General features: G+C 37.1%; 1 pseudogene across 1 annotated transcript in view; it reads right to left on the reverse strand.

The window, feature by feature from the left end:
- Positions 1–20093, reverse strand: part of LOC147821240 (kinesin-like protein KIF11 pseudogene) — an 82527-nt pseudogene that overhangs the window by 40296 nt on the left and 22138 nt on the right. Inside the window, exon 1 of the transcript XR_015447390.1 lies at positions 1–20093. This exon is cut by the window's right edge and continues 22138 nt beyond it. The product of XR_015447390.1 is annotated as a kinesin-like protein KIF11 pseudogene (transcript).

A 20093-nucleotide genomic window follows, 5' to 3' on the forward strand; every position in this document is an offset into this window, starting at 1 on the left:
CTCATCTTCTGGGTTGAGGTAGAGGCATTTATCATAAGGCCTGGCATGGTGGTGCCCACCTGTAATCCCAGCACTCAGGAGACTGAGGTAGGAGGACTTCTTCAAGTTTCAGGCCATTCTGGGTCAGCCTACAGCAAGAGCTTGTCTCAAAAAAAAATTAAAATAAAATAGAAAATAAAGGCATGTATCAGAATCCTGGGTGAGATGCATAGTTTTAAAACACCTTCAGCCAAACTCCTACCATCCTCGATGAAAATCAATGCCTTAGTCATCTGGGCAACCGTCTGAAAAGCACTTCTTATCTAAGCTAAAATATCCTGATGTTTATTGTTCATTTTGTATCAATGCATGTTTGGAATGGTCAGGCATGAACAACATTATTGCTTTGACTGGCTTTTCCAAAGTCATACAGAAACCAATTAGAGTGAGACAGCAAAAATGGGCCATCTGACTTCCATTTTCTCAATTCCATTAAGTACAGGAACTCTTGGTCACCATACTGCATTTTTCTGGGTATCCAGTTGCAGGCATGTATTAAATAGCATTGCAAACTGGGCCCATAAAATCAATTAGCTAATGTTTCAATACTAACCACTTGGAAGATTTTATCTTTAAAACAGAATTTTAACAGATGTGTTAATATTTCAAGGGAATGTCTTCCTAATACATTCATTTTCTTCCAGGGGAGGGATTTCCATTGCAAAGTGATGCTTTAGGTGCTAGGCAGATCTTCTAAAAGCCCTGTTTCCTGCTGCTGCAAATAAACAGACCAGCAGTTTGTGAACAGGCATTATGCCATCCAAACATATTAGTCTCTTGGCTGTCTTGCTCAGACTATCTATGCACCACTTTACTGAATGTTTGCTGGCAGAATTCCCAGCTAGGAATGCCCCACAGCCAACTGTTCTATCTTTGGTACCCCACAATGTTCCTGGGGGACAGCAATCTTTCTTGGCGTACTGCTTAGGTGTGTGGACTACTATAAGAGGGAAACGAAAAAAGATGAGCTCAAGGCATGCAAGCTGTTTTTGTATTACAGTGTTTTGTTACACTTTGCTCTTCCGAGATTTCAAATTGATTCTACTGTTTGTCATAAACATACACAGATGGAGTGTGGCGGGATGAGTGCAGTGTGGGAAGTGCAGCTTCCTGCAGGCAGTCCTGGGGCGGGGAAACCCTCCCTGGAGACCTACAGCCTGTCTCTGCTCTACCTTCAGCTGAATCTGCAACTTTGAGCAAGTCATTTCCCCCTTTTATATTGTAAATACGTTTTCCAACAATATTGACACTAGAAAAATAAACATTAAACATCCAAAATAAAATCTAAAACATAAATGACTGAAAAAATCTATTTATAATTTGATCAGGTTAATATCTCTGACAAAGAACTACAGATAGGTGAAAATAGTAAACAAAGAAACCATAAAAATTGGCACAGGATAGGAACAGGTTTCATGGTACAAGAAAAGCAAATGACCAATAAAGAAGTGACTGGATGCTTAAAAAACATCAGAAAAATTAAAAATCAAAATGAATCGGGACATTGCTTTTGTGCATCTAATTAGCAAATATAAAAAAAAAGATTAACCTACAGTGCGGGCAAAAGTTCAGAGACACTCTCACATCTTGTGGAGGCAATGCACCAACGATCTTATTTAAGGGAATTTACCATATAGAAATAGGAACATTACTTAAAGATACATGTAATGTGGAATTTTATTGCAGAGTGAGACAACATAAAGTCAGAAAACAATCTCGATCTCCACTAGTCGGGAAATGGTTGAATAATTATTCTATCTTACTGGTTCTCAGCCAGGAGAGTTTTGTCCCCTAGAGGCCTTTTGGCAATGTCTGGAGACATGTTTGATTGTCACAACTGGAGGCCGGGTACTACTGGCATCTTACAAACAGGATCCCCCCTTCCAAAAGAAAAACCCACAAAGAATTCACTGGACCAAACACCAATAATGCTGAAGTTGAGAAACCCATATATATCTGAAAGCGAATCCCTGAGAAAATATTTAAGCCAAAGAGAGAGATATGGAGCAATTTATAATATCCTATTCTTATAATATTCTAGTCTTCATATACTTGCTTGAATATGGAGGAAAGTATGGAAGTATTCAGGCCAAAATGATAATATTGCTTATCTTGTGATGGACCAGAGAATTCCTCTACTCCCTAACACACACACACACACACACACACACACACACACACACACACACACCCCTACCTGTACTCCTATTGGCTTAATCAGAAGCATTTGTGGCGCTACTGAAAAACCCATGTTTCCAGGCGATATTCCAGAGCTCTTGGATCTAATATGTCGATCTGATCATTTTAGGAGCTTTTGAGTTCCATCCCCACCCTGCCCCCAATTATCCTTAAGAGGAAGCTGCCTCTGATTTGAGACCTTACAAAGCATCTCAGACCTCTCTCTACTACTTTGCTTATATAGCAAAATATTGTTTGGGAAAATGATCTCTGAAACCTGGAAATAATGCTTACAGAGGTCACCTGAAAGAATCAACTAAAAAGATAAAATTATTTTTTTAAAGTAGGAAAGAATTTTACCTTATATTTATCTTATTAAATTTATTTTGTATTTTCCAGGAATAGAAGCTCATATTTGCAAATATTAGGTATCATGAATCAGCCTTTTAAAAATAACTTAAAATACAGTTAGTGTTTTCATTTTGGAAATATAAATACACACTTACAGGACAGAAAACACCAGACCAAATGTCCTAGTCTTGTGCAAATTGGTATTGGTGCTTGGGAAGTAAAATTTCCAAATGAGAGCATAACATAAACAGATGTTTTTCCAAATTGCTGTGTGAATTGTTGTCTTAAGCAACTTAGATGTAAATATGATCTACATTGAAAAACTGTGCTAATGACTCAAAATATGATGATAGAGATTCTAATGTGGCAGAGGTACATAAAAATGATTTCATGAAATAGAATAATGGTATGACATATTTCTAGGTTAATTTATTATCTTATAAGTGACTTTATGTATGTATAACCAAAGCAATAAATTAATCATCAATAAAAGCAGCAAAAAGCTTACAAGGGGATTTTTAAGTGTAGGTAGATTTGAGAATGACCAGACCAGAGAGGTTTCACTAATTACCCATGATATCATACACAATACAGAAGGTTGGTCGCAGCAGGTATTCAGGTATTTATGGCCCTGAGATCATCAGTGACTTCATGGCTTTGGTTTTTGAGGGAACATGAGGTTTCCTAGAAGAAAAGTATGTTGTAGTTGGAGAGAGAGAGAGAGAGAGAGAGAGAGAGAGAGAGGAATTTGTATGGAATTGTGCTACAGGTAATATGTGACAAATACTCTTAAAGGCTAAACAGTTTTGTTATAATATACAAGATGGCACAGGTAAACACAGAACAGTGAGCACAGGCAAGAAGCTGGACCTGCTAACTCTGAAGTGTGTATAGTTCTTTTGTTTTAGCACCTGTTGCTCATGGGAATGCAGGTACTTGGGAAGGTGTTGTTATTTTAAGGCCAGGAGGGCATATGTTCATGTACAGGCATGCTGAGAAAAGCAAATCATCCTTCAGTGCATGGAACGACACTAGGAGTTAATGCAGCTGTTAGGCATTAGCACCAGGGAGCTAGCGGGAGGCAGAAGAAAGCTGTCTTCCTGAGCTTCCATCTCTCAGCCTAGCTTTGTCACAGCTGCAAAATGGTATGAGATAAATCATTTCAACCTTGGTTCCCCGTTCTTTTCAGTGGAATTATTAATGTCTGCCTGAGCACCAAGGACTAGGAAGGGTCCAAGAACAATTTAAGAATATGCAACAGGACAGTAATAATTTCAATGATCTTGATGGAGTTATTCATTTTGATTTTAAGAATAAGACTGAATAATTTCTACTTACTTAAAGAATCCTAATATAATGAAAAGCCAGTTAAAACTTTTCTTGTGATTCAGTATCCCAGGCACTTTTGAATATACAATGATGAAATTTTAAAACTTCTGTGATTAATGGGATGAAATAAAACATAGAGAAGTTTCAAATGAATTAGTAGCAATTTTAATTATTAGCAATTTTAATTATTGTATAAAATGACTTTTCCAGAAAAGGAATAAAATAGATGTTACTAGATAAATAAATATTTTAAGTCTTCAGACCTGCTCTGTATCATTTAATTGCATATTCTTAAATTAAATTCAGTTCCCCAAATATTGTATTAACCAGGTCTTACTATGTGTACTATGCTGAGTACTAGGAATAGTGAGATAAACGTGAAACAGGACAAAGATGGAACATTAGAGTTGCCACAAAGACAGCTAAAAGGATTTAAAAAAATGATCTATATTGTAGTAATTGACTAGGAACATGATGCTATTAATAACAGAATGCAATTTGGTTCTAGACTGAATGTTCATTTGTTATGAACAAACATTTGTTCTTTCAGTGCTTGGAAATGTTGCATTAAACTCATATAATTCACATATTCAAGTTTTATAAAATAGAACAAATCAGGTCATTAATTGAGTATTGATGGTCAGTATATACAGGAATTCAAGAATTTAATATAACTTGCATTGGTGTTTATTAGGGTAAATAAAGCTCCCAAAGAAAGAAACTAAATTAATTTGCACATTAAACTTATAAAGAACACCTCTGCCTTAGCCCCCTTTTGGCAGATGCCTAATTAATGAGCTTGGGCTTTAATCAAGTGGAAAACCAAAACAATTGCTGGAATAGACCAGTGACTTTTTTCATGTATCTACTCATGTTTTAATTAGCTGCTGATCAAATTCTAAATTTTAGTGACCTGATACAATACAATTTTATTTCCTGCTCACTTACCTGTCCAATCTTAGTATTCCTGATGGTTGCCTTCAATATGGTCATTCAGAGACCAGATTCCTTCCTTCTGTGGCCAGACCCCATCTAGGATCTAAGAATCTTAGGTGTTGAGTAGGTGATGTAGACAGGCAGAAGGTGCAGATGGCATACTTACTGTCTTAGCCTATAGACCCAGAAGAGACACTTCACATTCCACTGAGAAGAAGCAGTTACCTGGCCATATCGAGTTGTAAGGCAGGCTGGGAAATGCCATCCAGCCCTACGCCCAGGAAAGTGAGGTTTGGTTACCAGCAAACTCCACCCTCAGGTCTTCCCACAGAGAACACATCACTACCTGTGCAGTGGAGACAGTCCAAAGTCCCTTCAGTCACCTATTCCAGCACTGAGCACAGGATCTTCGGATGGTGAACTGCCATCACCATCAGATCTGTGTCTGGCTTTATTTTTTAAGATTAAATGTATATAAATGTGTTTTATTATATACAAAGAACAACAAGAAGTTTCATAAGGCAAACAAAAGAATATAAATTATAGTCATAATTGGCAGTTTCAAAAAGTCTTTAAATCATGTGACCTTCTCCTAAAAATATAAACCTTAGAGTGGTACTACAAAGCCCCAATTCAAAGATCTAGGAAGCTCTATCATAATAGCAATCTATATATATGGAGGCGGTTTCTTAAGAACTCCATGTGGGCTAATGTGTTATGTTTTCATGTTTAGGGAAAAATAAAAACTGAAAGAAGAGATACTTCCAGAGGAGGAGTTGTGGGGAGGGGAGAGATGTAGCTTGGCATTCCTCAGGTTCAATTCCTAGAACTACAACAAAAAGAAAGAAAAAAGGAACCTTTTTGAAGCTCTAGAAAAGATTCTGTGACAAATGAAGAGAAAGTGACCTGAGAGATCAAAATAGAAAAATCAAGGGAAAAGAAAAAGTAGACTTAACTAAGTCACAGCAAGAGAATAAATGGGATGATCCTTTGCAAGGCCAAAGGTGAGGGATATTTACTTGTGTAAGTTCAAGTCTAAAGCAATGCAGCTCCCATACATTTGCTGTTTAATAATATACAAAGGAAATACAAGGGCTACTTTATATGAAAAGCTAGAAACATATTTACTCAATTCAGATCCCCAAATGAAACCTAATTTAATACACAGGGAATTATAACGATGACCAAAACATGGGTAGATATTAAAGTTAACTACATTTACTAGCTGCCTTGATACATTCTATTCCTTTTTAATCTGTACATAAGGCTCAAGTTCTGAGGCTTCAGGTTTTATTTAAAATCATGTAAGTCTCAAGTTAACCAAAGATTTCTCTAGGCTCGAAGTGGTAATCTGCTCTTCATAACAGAGTGCTCTGTTGTTTCTTCCACTTTAGACCTCTCCATTGGATTAATGCCACTGTTTTCTTTGTCTTTTCCATGTGATTTTTTATGCTGGAAAAATGGAACCCCACCACTTGAACACTCCGCGTTGGCATCTGCAGGTGGCTTTTGACTTAGAGGTTCAATGTACTGCTCGAGAACTTCCTTTTCTTCATTCATGACCTGACTCTTCTCTTCTTCATTGTTTTCTGAATGGGTCGGCATCATTAACAGCTCAGGTCTTTCCTTTTTCAACTGATCAAGGAGCTGTTCTTGTGGTTCAGTTCTCACCAGTGTTGATGGGTATAAATAATGTTTCCTCTGTGGTGTTGTACCTGTTGTGATATCCAATTTGAGATCTTGCTGCAGAAAGCAACTAAGCTTACTCAGACCCAGTTTTGTGGTTTCATTAAGTTCTAGACTTTGCACTAACAAATTTTCTTCATCAATTCTTATCCAGCTAAGAAAAATATCATGCTGGTTCTCATTTTCTTCTTTATGTCCATTTAATTTTTTCAGTGATCTCGGACTTTGAAGCCTCCCAACATTTGTTTATACCCTCCAATAAGCTCTGAAGTTCCTCTTCCTTTTTATTTAGGATGATATCCACTGTTCAGAAAAACAAACTGTACTCATATTCAGAGACTCACATCTTTGTTCAGTTTCTTGAGATTTTTTTTCCAGGTTGGAGTTGAGGGTATCACACACAAGAGTTTCACAGACTCTTCAACCAATTTTGTACCTTCTTGGTTAAAATGCCTGAGTTTTTGTGACAAGCCATCAAAATCAGTACAAATTTTTTTACTGAGAAAAGTTGCTGTGCTGATTATATCCTTGGATTTCTGCTTTGTATTTTCTTGAACACTACTGAGTGGTTTCCAGATGTTTTCACACTTTTCTTCCAAAGTACAGAATCTCTCTGCCCAAAGATTTAAGAACTGGCAGAGTTCCTGTGAATGGGTTTGCTTTATTGTTTTCATTTCTTCACTTAAGGTTTCGTACAGCTTCTGTGATTTGACCAAGGAAGAAACTGTACTCTCTTGTAGTTCACGTAGTCAGTCACACATTATACTGAGAAAGCCATCCATTTTTTTTTCTGATCTTCTATCTTTCCAGCCTCTGTCAATGAAGTCTTGAAAATATGTTTGAGTTGACTATTGATTTTCAATATAGACACTACAGTAGGGGACAAAACCATTTGCAGTGAATATAGAAGGTCTGTTGTAAGTTCATTAATCAATTTCTGCAGCACAGTTTTACTTTCTGCTGGTAATGATTGTTCTTCTAGTATCATATTAGAAATTCGAGAAACATGAGTCGACACATTTTCTGAAATAGATATGAGAGATTCAAGTGCTGTTGTAGTAAAGGAATCTAATGCAGACACACTGGAAGACATCAGATCGCCAAACAAGGTCTTGTGAACTTCTAGCATTGCCTTTTGTTTTGAACTGCCATCCTTAATTAATTCTTCCATATTATTAAACAGACTCTTTAGTTTTTTGCCAAAAATATCCTGAGCTTCTGCATTGTGTTGCTCAACTGCCATCTTACGATCCAGTTTGGAATGGAGACCAGATATATCTTCTGTAGTTTCTTTAACTGTGTCAAGCAACTTTCTGGCAGCACCATGAAGCATCTCCTCATTGTTTTCCAAAGCTGATGAGATGTATTCTTCTTTAATAAGTTGCAATTTAGTTTCTTGCAACTGTTTCTGAGTAGTTTCAAATTCTTGTGTCTTATTTTGAGGTCAGATTTACACTGGTTAAGTTCATTTTTATTATCCATAAACAATTCTGTAACCCTACTTAGTTCCTCTTCAAGAGCACCAATTTTTTCAATGAATTCCACAATCTGCTCTTCTTGAGCAGTTAATTTTCCACTCATGGTTCTAAACTTTTCTTTAGAAATGTACACTCCATTTTTCTCTCGGGCTGCAGCAAGATCTCATTTCAGGCGCTCTATCTCTTCTGTATATTCCTTAATAAGAGCTTTCTTGGTGAGTTTCTGATTAACTTCAGGTTTATTCAATATGTTCTTTGCTCTATGAGCTATTCCAATGTACTCAAAGTTTCCTCAAGATTGAGAGATGCAGGAGAAATTGTTGCAATTATAGATGTTCTTGTGTGGCCCCTGAGAGAATCTTGGAGGATTCTAGTTAATTTAGATTCTCAGTAAGGAACATGAGGTGTTTTTTCTACAAGAGCAGTAATCACCCTTCCCAAAGTCAAGAGGGGTTGATTGATATTTCCAGCTTCCCGAGCTCTCTTGTCAACAGCTCCAGAACGACCAATGTTTTCACTTCCTGCAAGATCGATCAAGTTCAACTTTCCAATTTTAACAAATTCTTCTCCATCAATTGTAGTTTCTTTCATGTGTATTGTAACAGAAAAAAACTGAATGGGAACGACTGGAGTATGCATTCATCAAAGTTGCTGCAGTTGTCCTTTTTGCTGTTCCCTTCTCCAAAATTTGATAGACTTCATCCTTGTTGTGTACTGTAATTTCTTCTAAACCTTTGATTATCACTCCTCTCTTGTTACGGGGATAATCAAATATCTGTAATCTCTCAGAAACATCAGAAGAGGGATTAAGAAGATCAAAAAGTTCTTCATTATAGATTTCCAACAGAGACACTTTGACTGAAAATTCAGTACCATTATCAGTAAGCTTCTCAAAAATTTGATGAAGTGTACGTGGAATTATACCAGCCAAAGGATCCTCCTCCCAGGTATATGCTTCATTAGGTGACCTTTCACCTTCCATTGTAAAGGTTTTTCCAGTGCCAGTTTGGCCATATGCAAAGATAGTACAATTATAGCTCATAATAACTTCATCCAGAATTGGACAAACAACACTTTGGTAAACATCAATTTGTTTGGTGGATGCTCCAAAAACCATATCAAAAGTATACGTTTTCCTTGAGCTCTTATTGGCCAGTCCTCCAGTTCATACACTAACTTCTTTCCGTGTTTGATCACATTCTATTACTGAGTGGGCGTTAGCTTTCCGCTCGGCCAAATTAAATGGTCTGCACCTCAACACCACCTGGATGTTCTTTCCCTTATCCTCTTTCTTCTTCACAGAGGAATTCGGCTGGGACGCCATGACTGTCCCAGCCAAAAAGTCAAGACCTCAAGGCGTGGGGTGAGGAGGGCTCAGCGACAGATGCGGGCCTGGGTGCCTGACTCCTCCGCCCCGGTGTTGGCTGGGCCAGGAGAATCCACACAAGCAGCTCGGCGTCCCACGGTCCACCCGGAACTCTTAACAGGCGGTGGAGAAAGTCTCCTAACAGCCAGACAACTGAATCTCCAATCACTTCCCCACCCCGGACCTCTGTGTCTGGCTTCTAATAACTGTAAGAAGTCAGTTTTCTAGCTGCTGCATGCTCCACCCTCAGCATACACTTGTAGAGCAGGGACAATGACTGGAACAGCTCTCATCTAGAAAAGTGAAGGATGGAACACGTACAAATGATGAAATCCTTAGAGGTGGGTGAGTTTTCTTGTGACTGTTGTGGAGGGATTCCCTTGATGTGACACAGGTTCTACATTCTGGAAGGAACTCCTTTGCTCATTATTATTCACAGTCTCTGGCTCTTCCCTTTGGAAGATCTTCTCTATCATCTTCCGTGTCTACATCCAAAATAGGCAGAGGCCTATGGCTCTCTAGAAAGCCATACATCCCACTTTGAGCTAATAATGTAAGCTGGGGATTTGAAGGATGTTTTAAGCTTAATAGAAATCTGAGCTTGTGGGGGTTAATTTTGGCAATATAGTTCCCACAAAACCTTAATACGCTTCTGATTGTTCTATGCCACTAAGTTGTAGCCTTAGTAACCTGTAACACAGTCAGAGACTTAATCAAAGGAGATGGCTCATATATCCTTTGGCCTTAGAGTCCTCCTCAAAATTTAGAGTAATTTCACTACTGAATCCCTCAAAGAATTTGCAGGGTTATCGAATTCATTATCCATGGCAACATTTCTTAAAATCCTTTTGCTTCATTATACTGTTTTACACTTCCTTCTTCATCCTTCCCTCTCTACCAATAGTCTCTTAATTCCCTCACTTATACAGCCTTCTTCTTTTCTTCTTCCCTCCCTCTTTAGTTTTGTTTCCCTCTCATTTGTGCACACAAGACACAAGTCCTTCACCCCAACTTCTTGGTTTTCTTACCAGATAACCCAATTTGTATAACAAGGCTGCAATAAATGGCAGTGGTAGGAATACACTCATGGTGGAAAGACTAGAAAGAGAGAAACAATACTCTTATAAGTATGTATAATTTATCTCCATTTCATTTGTATGTTTATTGTCTCAGTAGGTCACAAACTTGATTGTATAATAAATTTTTAATTAATCTTTATTGCACTTGTATGTGTATTTTCTTTCTTCACTGACACTATATCCTGAAGGAACATACTCAAATTTACTCAAAACAATGCTCCATCATTCTTTTTTCTTACTGAAAGGAGGATGTATATTTACTGACTCCATTTCTTGCACTCTGTTTACCTCTCAACCCATCATAATCTGGTTTCTTCCCTTACAGGTCTATCAAAATACTTTTAAGATCAACAAATTGACAGCAAATTGCTATAAGCAGTCATATGTCTAGAACAAGAGTACCTTAATAGTGCCTCCTGAACACTTTGGTTTTCAGAATGCCATTTCTACTTCTTCCTCTAAATGATCCAGCCATCGATTAGATTTTCCAATGTCATTTATCTCTGTCCTCTCCTCTGTTCCTCTCTCCTAGTTTCCTGTTCTTAAGGAAACTGGGAGAATAGAGAAGCCCACAGAAGGCAGGTAAGCAGGTAATTAAGCACTGTCTTCTGATACAATATTCAAAACCATCTCTAACGCAGATGTGAGATCCAGAAGAGCCTCCACAGTCATCAACATTTTTTTACTGCAAGTTCAGTTTTCTATCAATCCAACATTACATAAATGAGGACTATAGTTTTATTGTTTCAGTTTATCTGTGAAGCTTAATCTAGTATTCAGGGCACAAATTCTCAGGTTTTAAAACCTCTGAGGGTTCCTGTACAAAAAGGATTTCTCTTCTGAGTTACAACTCAGTTCCTGTGTGGACATGCCAACATTTTTCTTTTACACTCTTCCCTGAATCTCCTCCTTCTTGACCTTTGCCACATCTAACTATACCATTTAAAAAAGCAAAACTCAGGAAAATTCTATTACTTTTGACACGCTATTGAAAAGCTAATATTGGTTTGAAAAATAGTCTCTGGTTCATATGTTGTGAGACTTGTGTATCCAAATTCAAATATCTTAGCATTATATTAAACACATCATTTAATTTGTGCCATTCCAAGCACCTCTTAAAAAACAGTATGATTTTGCTATTTTTTTCCTCTTGGAAATCCCCTTTAAATTTATATCATTGTTACAAAATTTTCAGAGACTAGATGTTTTGATATTAGAAAGGAATCACAGAATCCTTGATTATGATTATACTTACCCTTTAGAAGAAAAACATGTTAATTCCAGCCTGAAGTTGCAATTTGATATATGTAGAAAATAGAGAACTCTTCCATTCTTTTTTTAAATAAAATTTAAGGGTTCAGTTTCAGAGAGCAGTGTTTGATCTACTAATTTACACAGGATGAGATTTATGATGGTCTACCAAATGGCTTTAGAATCTTTGAGATGGCAGAAGAAAAGCTTTTTGGATGAGTTTTCAGGAAATGTTCAAATCTATGCTATGGAATTGAACCACCCATGGGCAGCTGCCTTTTCTACAGTCAGAAAGCCAGCTGTAGAACAACCTGGCCACTGCCACAATCAAGACGGCCTAAAATCACGAGGCTGCCACACTGTGACCATATGCATGAGCAGAACAGATGCCTCCTGCCTCATCTCCCAAAGCCCACAGGGCTTGTGACAGGACACTGTGTTCATGATCCCTCCAAATCGAGCTTATAGTAAAGCCTGCAGAAGTCACTGACAGGCAGCTTTCCCCTCCCTGCTGTGTCCCAATCTTGCATAAGTGGCTCTGATTAGCACCTGGATCAAACTCAGAAACTTAGCTGCCAAAGAATTTGAGGGAGGACAGTCTCCTCTTATCCATCCTGACAGGATAAGATGGAAATTAATTTCTAAAAGTGAGTGGCTATTGTTAAATGTTAAATGGTTTCTGTATTGGTTAAGTAATGAAGTTTTGGAAGAAACTGTAATTTACACTATGAAGATTAATGAGGAAATGCTAAAGTGTTGTTTTAAAAAACTCAATGAAGGAGATTACTTTACAAAAGTTAACTCATTATTATTAACAAAGTATCAGGCACTCTGGAATGTCAGTACTGTGTCATTAGGTCTCAGATTACATATTCAGTAGAAAAAGTAACACAAGGCTGAAGGTAAAGTTATGAACCTAAGACTATTCAGTACAGCCAGGAAAATAAAGGCAATGAATGCTGCATAGGGATAAGTCAAGTTCATGTTTTATATGATGAAATTATAAGGGGTATATTTATAATCAAGTAAAATATAACTCTTTACCTGTCCATGTGTGAGAAATTACCATGGGAAGGTGGTGAGTTATGATGATAAACACAGCTGTTTTGATGTTTCCTGAAGGTGTGCATTTTAATGATGCTAATGACATTATCACTTTCACCTGCTGAACAGGCACTGCGACTCCCTCTTTCACTGGAGCAAGGCAGAAAGCAAGCCAGGCCTTCAGGCTTTCTACAACAAAGGCAACTAGGAAAGCACAGTGTTCATTTTGCTCTTCAATACCAAGTGAACTGGATGCAGGCTGCCATTTATTGAGGGCTCTCTGCAGTCCATATGAAGAGGGAGTTTTACCTTGTTTTACTCATTACATCATCCTAAGAACCCTGGAGAGCCAGTGTTCCTCACTATCTGTACCATTTTTTCTTTTTTTACAGTTAACTTTATTTTTTATTAGTGCATATTTATCACACACATTGACCACATTCATCATAGGGAATTTGTATGTGTACATAATATATCTTAATTCTTCTTATTTTCCTATTTCTTTTCCCCTCCCTTCAATCTTAACCCCCTCTCCACTTACAAAAGATTTGTTTCCATTTTTTCCTTCCATTCTCTCTTTTTTCCTTTTCCCTTTCTTCTCCCCCTCAAACCTCCCTTGTTCCCCTTCCATTTGAACATGTTCTTACTTCCCAATATCTATCTTCCATTACAGTCCTTATTTACAATTTGGGTTTCTCACACAAGAGAAACAATGTAATATTTAAACTTTTTGTCCTATTTATTTTGCTTAAAATTATGGTCTCAAGCTACATCCATTTTCCTACAAATGACTCATGTTTATCCTTCTTTAAGGCAGAGTAGTACTCCACTTGGTATAAATACTACATTTTCTCTATTCATCTGTTGCCGGGCATATGGGCTGTTTCCAAAATTCAGCTGTTATAAATTGTGCTACTATAAACATGGATATGCATATATCACTGTGTGATACTTTTAACTCTTTTGCAAAGATACCAAGAAGGGGAATAGCTGAGTGAAATGTAACCTCTAGTTTTAGTGTTTTGAGGAATCTCCATACTGATTTCCATAGTGGTCGTACAAGTTTACACTCCCACCAGTAATGGAGAAGGGTTCCTTCTTCCTCACAGCCTCACCAGAATTTTTTATTGATTGATTTCTGATGATAGCCATTCTTTCTGGAGTGAGATGAAATCATAGTGTTGTTTTAATTTGCTTGAGATTCAATGTTAGGCTATTTATTTGAGCTCACTCTGTTTTTCTCATGTGGAAATTCACAGCTATAAATTTCCCTCATAGGACTGCTTTCTTTGTGTCCCATAAGTTCTGGTATGTTTTATTGTCTTTATTGTTTAATTGTAGAAACTGTCTAGTTTCTTCTTTAATTTCATCTGTGACCCATTGGTTGTTCATGAGGGTATTATTTAATTTCCATGTGTTTATGTAGTTTCTTTTGCCAGTGATTTCCAATTTCACTGCACTATGATCTGATAATATGGGTGGGATAATTTCAAATCCTTTGTATTTATTTAAGCTTATTTTATGAGCTAGTATGTGGTTTGTTTTGGAGAAAGTCCTGTGTGCTCCTGAAAAGAATGTGTATTCTGTTGTTGTAGAATATTCTAGAAACTACTAAATTCATTTGTTCAAAGGTTTGGTTTAGCTCTAATATTCTTTTGTTGATTTTTTGTCTAGTTGATTTGTCTATTTGTGACAGTTAGGTATTGAGTTCCCTATTGTATTTGTGCTTGACTGATTTTTCATATCCTATCCATTAGTATTTGTTTTATATAGTTGGGTGTACTGGTACTTGGTGCATACATATTTATGATTGTTATCTCTTCCTCTTGAATTGTTTCTTTGACAAGTAGGAATGACCATTGTCTCTTCTGATCAGTCTTGGCTTGAAATTCACTTTGTCTGCACACAGCGTCACTACCCCCTGCTTTTTTCTAGGTTCCTGTTGCATGGAGTATTGTTTTCCATCTTTGACTTTTGGTCTATGATTTTTTTTGAGTTAAATGTGTTTCTTGTATGCAACATATTGTTGGATCTTGTTTTTTGATCCATTCTGCCAATCTGTTTCTTTTGATTGGCAACTGAGGCCATTCACATTGATAGCTATAACTGGTATGTATTGACTTATCCTTCCCATATTAATTTCCGGTTGTTGGTTCCCTTTCTTTCCTTTCTGATTAGTTGCTTGCCTTTGCTGGTGGATTCATTCTGTTGGCCTCTTGGAATTGTTGTCTTTTTCTAGAATATCCATTAGAACATTTTCGAATGCTACTTTCTTTTTTGGTACCGGTGATCAAACTGGGACCTTGCGCTTGCAAAGCAGACAGCAGGACCACTGAGCTAAATCCCCAGCCCCTGGAATGCTACTTAGATAGTCATGAAGTCCCTAAGGTGTTCTTTATCATGGAAATGTCTTATTTCCCCATCAATTCTGAAAGATAGTTTTGCAGGGTACATCAATCTGGAGTGGAGGTTGTTTTCTTTTAGGGGTTGAAATACTTCACTCCAAGCTCTCCCTGAGTTGTGGGCTTATGTTGAGAAGTCTACTGTGATTCTGATGGGTTTCTTTATAGGTGATTTGTTTCTTTTCTTTAACAGGTTTTAATATTCTGTTCTCATGATGAATTTCTGGGTGCTTAACTATTATACGCTTTGGTGTAGTTTTTTCTGATTATGACAATTCGGAGTTCTGCATGACTCACTTATCTCTACCTCAAGTTCCTTTTCTATCCTTGCAAAGTTTTCTGCTATTGCTTCTGTGAACAGGTTTTCCTTTCTTTAAATGAATTTTATTGGTACATTTTAAGTATACAATGTAATGACATTCATCATTGGAAATTTGCACATTTACATAATCTCTCTTGGTTCTTATTTTCCCCCTTCCCCTGCCCTCCCTTCAACCCCTCCATCCCTCCCCATTTACAGAGATTTTATTTCCATTTTTCATTTTCTCATATTAATTCCATTCCCTTCTTTCCTTTCCACTACCCCTCCCACTTCCCCTTTGCCCCTTTTCTTCCTATTTCACATTATCTATTTTAGCTTTTAGTCCATATTGACACTTTCAGTTTCTCACACTAGAGAAACTATTCATGATTTACACATGTGTGTCCTATTTAATTCACTTCAGATTATCACCTTAATGTGCATCCATTTAGCTATAAATGTCTCTAATTTCTCATTTTTTATGGCTGAGTAGTACTCCATTTTATTTTTAAAAAACACATTTTCTTTATCCAGGCTCCAGGTGATGGGCAATTGGGCTAATTCCAAGTTTTAGCTATTACAAATTGTACTGCTAAGAACATGGGTACACATATATCACTGTGGTATGATTCTTTTAATTCTTTGGGGGAGATACCCAGCAGGGGAATAGCGGGGTCAAATGGGACTTCCGGTCCTAGATCTTTGAGGTATCACCATACTGATTTCCACAGTGGTTGCAACAGTCTACACTCCCACCAGCAGTGGAGCAGGGTTCCTCTTTTTCCACAGCCCTGCCAGCATTTGTTATTGGTTGATTTCATGAAAGCAGCCATTCTTTCTGGGGTGAGGTGGAATCTCACCGTTGTTTTCATTTGCGTCTCTCAGATGACCAGTGATGTCGAACATTTTTTCATATGTTTATTTGCTATTTCTAATTCTTTGTCTGAGAAATATCTGTTCATTTCAGATGGCCATATTTGGATTAGATCTTTAAATTTGGGAGGGCTGATTTTTTAAGCTCTTTATAGATTCTAGATATTAGAGCTTTGTCTGAGGAACAGCAGGTGAAAAATTTTTCCCACATTGTAGGTTGTCTCTTCGCACTGTTTGTGGTTTCTATTGCTGTGAACAAGCTTTTTAATAAGGATCCCACTTGTTGATTGTTTGTGCAGTTCATGGGCAACTGAGGTTTTTTTCATAAAATCTTTTCCTACACCAATATCTTCAAGAGTTCTACCTAACCTCTGTTCCAGCTGGTTCAGCATTTCTGTTTTAATATTTAGATCTTTAATCCATTTTGAGTTTAGGTTAGTGCATGATGAGAGATATAAGTCTAGATTTAATCTTTGGCAAGTTGAAACCCAATTTTTCCAGCACCATATGTTAAAGAGGCTATCTTTCTTCGAGTGAGGGTGTTTGGCTCCTTTGTCAAATATGAGTTGGCTGAGTGCGTCTGGAGTTGTTTCTGCATCTTCTAGTCTGTTCCACTGGTCCTCAGGTCTGTTTCTTTGCCAGTACCATGCTGTTTTTATCACAGTAGCATTGTAGTATAGTTTCAAGTTGGGTGTTGTAATACCCCTGCCATGTTTCTTTTTCCTTCGAATTGCTTTTGCTATTCTAGGACTCTTCTTAATGAATTTTTGGATTATTTTCTCAAGGTCCTTGAATATGCTGCTGGAATTTCAATTGGGGTTGCACTGAATCTATACAGCAGTTTTGAATGTATAGCCATTTTCACTACGTTGATCCTTCTTACCCAGGAGCAAGGGATGTCTTTCCATTTTATGATATCATCTTCAATCTCTTTTTTCAGAGGGCTATACTTTTCAGAAAAGAGGTGTTTGATTTCTTTTCTTAGGTTGATTCCTAGGTATTTCAGTTTTTTAGATGTTATTGTGTAAGGAATTGCTTGCCCTATTTCACTCTCAGTGAGTCTGTTTTTCGTGTAGAGGAAAGCTATTGATTTTTGTGTGTTCACCTTGTATCCAGCTACTTTACTGAATTTCTTTATTAAGACTAGAAGACTTTGTGGGAGTTCTTGGGGTCTTCTGTATAGACTATCATGTCATCTGCAAATAATGACCATTTGACTTCTTCATTTCCTATTTTTATTCCTTCTATTTCTTTCTCTTGTCTAATTGTCATGGCTAATGTTTCCAAAACTATATTGAACAGGAGTGGTGATAGTGGACATCCTTGTCTTGTTCCTGATTTTAGTGTGAAGGATTTCAGTTTTTGACTCTTTAGCATGATATTGGCTCTTGGTTTTTCACAGATGGCTTTTATCATATTGAGGTAGAGACTGTCTATTCCAATTTTTGTAGGGTTTTATCATAATTACATGTTGGATTTTGTCAAATGCTTTTTCTGCATTGATGGAAATGATCATATGGTTTTCGTCCTTGCCTCTATTGATATAGTGTATGACATTTACTGATTTGCATATGTTGAGCCATCACTGCATCCCTGGGATGAATCCCACTTGGTCAGGGTGTATGATCTTCTTGATGATCTTCTGCATTCTATTTGTGAGTATCTTAGTAAGGATTTTTGCATCTATGTTCATTAGTGAGATTGGCCTACAGTTCTCTTTTTTGGTTGTGTCTATCTCTGCTTTGGGGATCAAGGTGATGCTTGCTTCCAGGAATGAATTTTGGAGTTTTGCTTCCCTTTCAATTTCACTGAAGAGTTTAAACAGTAGTGGCAGTAGTTCCTCTCTAAATGTCTTGTAGAATTCAGCAGTGAAGCCATCAGGAACTGGGCTTTTCTTAGTTGGTAAGTTTTTAATTACATTTTCAATTTCATTGATTGATATTGGGTTGTTTAGAATTTTTAAGTCTTCTTTGTTCAACTTTGGGAATTCATATGTTATCTAGGAATCTGTCCATTTCTTCTGTGTTTTCCATCTTATTGGCATATAGGTTCTCCAAGTAGGTATTGATGATCCTCTGGATTTCTGCTGGGTCTGTTGTCATTTCACCCTTTTCATTCTTGATTGCATGGATTTGGGCCTTTTCTTTCCTTTTTCTGATAAGGTTGGCTAAGGGTTTGTCAATTTTGTTTATTCTTTTGAAGAACCAATTCTTGGCTTCATTGATTTTTTGTATCATTCTCTTAATCTCCATTGCGTTGATTTCTGCTCTGATCTTTATAATTTCCTCCCTTGTATGAGCTTTGGGTTTGTCTTGCTCTTCTTTTTCTAGAAGCTTGAGGTTCAGCAGCAGGTTGTGTAATTGCACTCAGTCTCTTTTCCTAATATGAGTATTTACTCCTATGAATTTCCCTCCTAAGACTGCTTTCATTGTGTCCCATAGATTCTGATATGTTGCATTGTCATTGTCATTTAATTGAAGGAACTGTCTGATTTCTTCTTTAATTTCCTCTGTGACCCATTGGTTATTCAGAAGTGTGTTGTTCAATTTCCACATGTTTATGAAATTTTTCCCATTTCTTTTGCTATGGATCTCCAATTTCATCACACTATGGTCTGATAATATACAGGGGATATCTTCAATTCCTTCGCACTCTTAAACACATTCTATGAGCAAGTATGTGGTCTGTTTTGGAGAACAAACCATGTGCAGCTGAAAAGAATGTGTATTTTGATTTTGTGGGGTGGAACATTCTGTAAACATCTGTTAAGGTCATTTATTCAAGTGTTTGATTGAGTTGTAGAATTTTGTTGCTTATTTTTTGTCTAGTTGATCTATTTGTGACAGTGGGGTATTGAAGTACCCCGCTACTATTGTATTAGTGCTTATTTGACTTTTCATGTCTGTTAGTATTTGTTTTATATAGCTGGGTGCACTAGTGTTTGGTGCATATATATTTTTGATTGTCATCTCTTTCTCATGAATTCTTCCCTTTAAAAAGATGTAGTGTCCTTGTTTGTGTCTCTTAATCAATGTTGGTTTGAAATCCACTTGATCTGCAAAGAGGATTTCTACTCCTGCTTTTTTGCAGGTTCCTGTCACATGGAGTATTGTTTTCCAACCTTTCACTTTCAGTCTATGAGTTTCTTTTTGAATTAAGTGTGTTTCTTGTATGCAGCATATTGTTAGATCTTGCTTCTTGACCCATTCTGCCAGTTTGTTTCTTTTGATTGGTGAATCGAGACCATTAACATTGATGGTTATAACTGATACATATTGTCTTATCACTGTCATGACTGTTTTTTTTGCTGTATTCTCTCCCTTTGCATTTAATTTCTTGTCATGCCTGATGGGTTCATTTTGCTGGGCTTCCTGGGGTTGTGATACTTGTTGACTTTTCCTAGGCTATTGTCTAAAATTTTTTGGAGTGCTGGTTTGGTATTCATGAAGTTCCTAAGGTGCTCTTTGTCATGAAAGTATCTTATTTCTCCATCCATTTTGAAAGATTGTTTTAGAGGGTACATCAATCTGGGTTGGAGGCTGTTTTCCTTTAGGGCTTGAAATATGTCACTCCCAGCTCTTCTTGCCTTGACAGTTTGCTTTGAGAAGTATGCTGTTATTCTCATAGGCTTTCCATTTATGTGATTTGTTTCTTTTCTCTCACTGCTTTTAGAATTTTGTTCTTTTGTTGGGTTTCTGGAATCTTAACTATTATATGCCTGTGTGTAGATATTTTTTTGATCAAGCTTAGTTGGAGTCCTATTTGCCTCACTTATTTGTA

Source organism: Heterocephalus glaber, unplaced genomic scaffold (genome assembly GCF_053883595.1).
Source record: "Heterocephalus glaber isolate CG9 unplaced genomic scaffold, H.glaber_assembly_v1.0 deba00001757, whole genome shotgun sequence".
In the NCBI taxonomy this organism is placed as follows: domain Eukaryota; kingdom Metazoa; phylum Chordata; class Mammalia; order Rodentia; family Bathyergidae; genus Heterocephalus; species Heterocephalus glaber.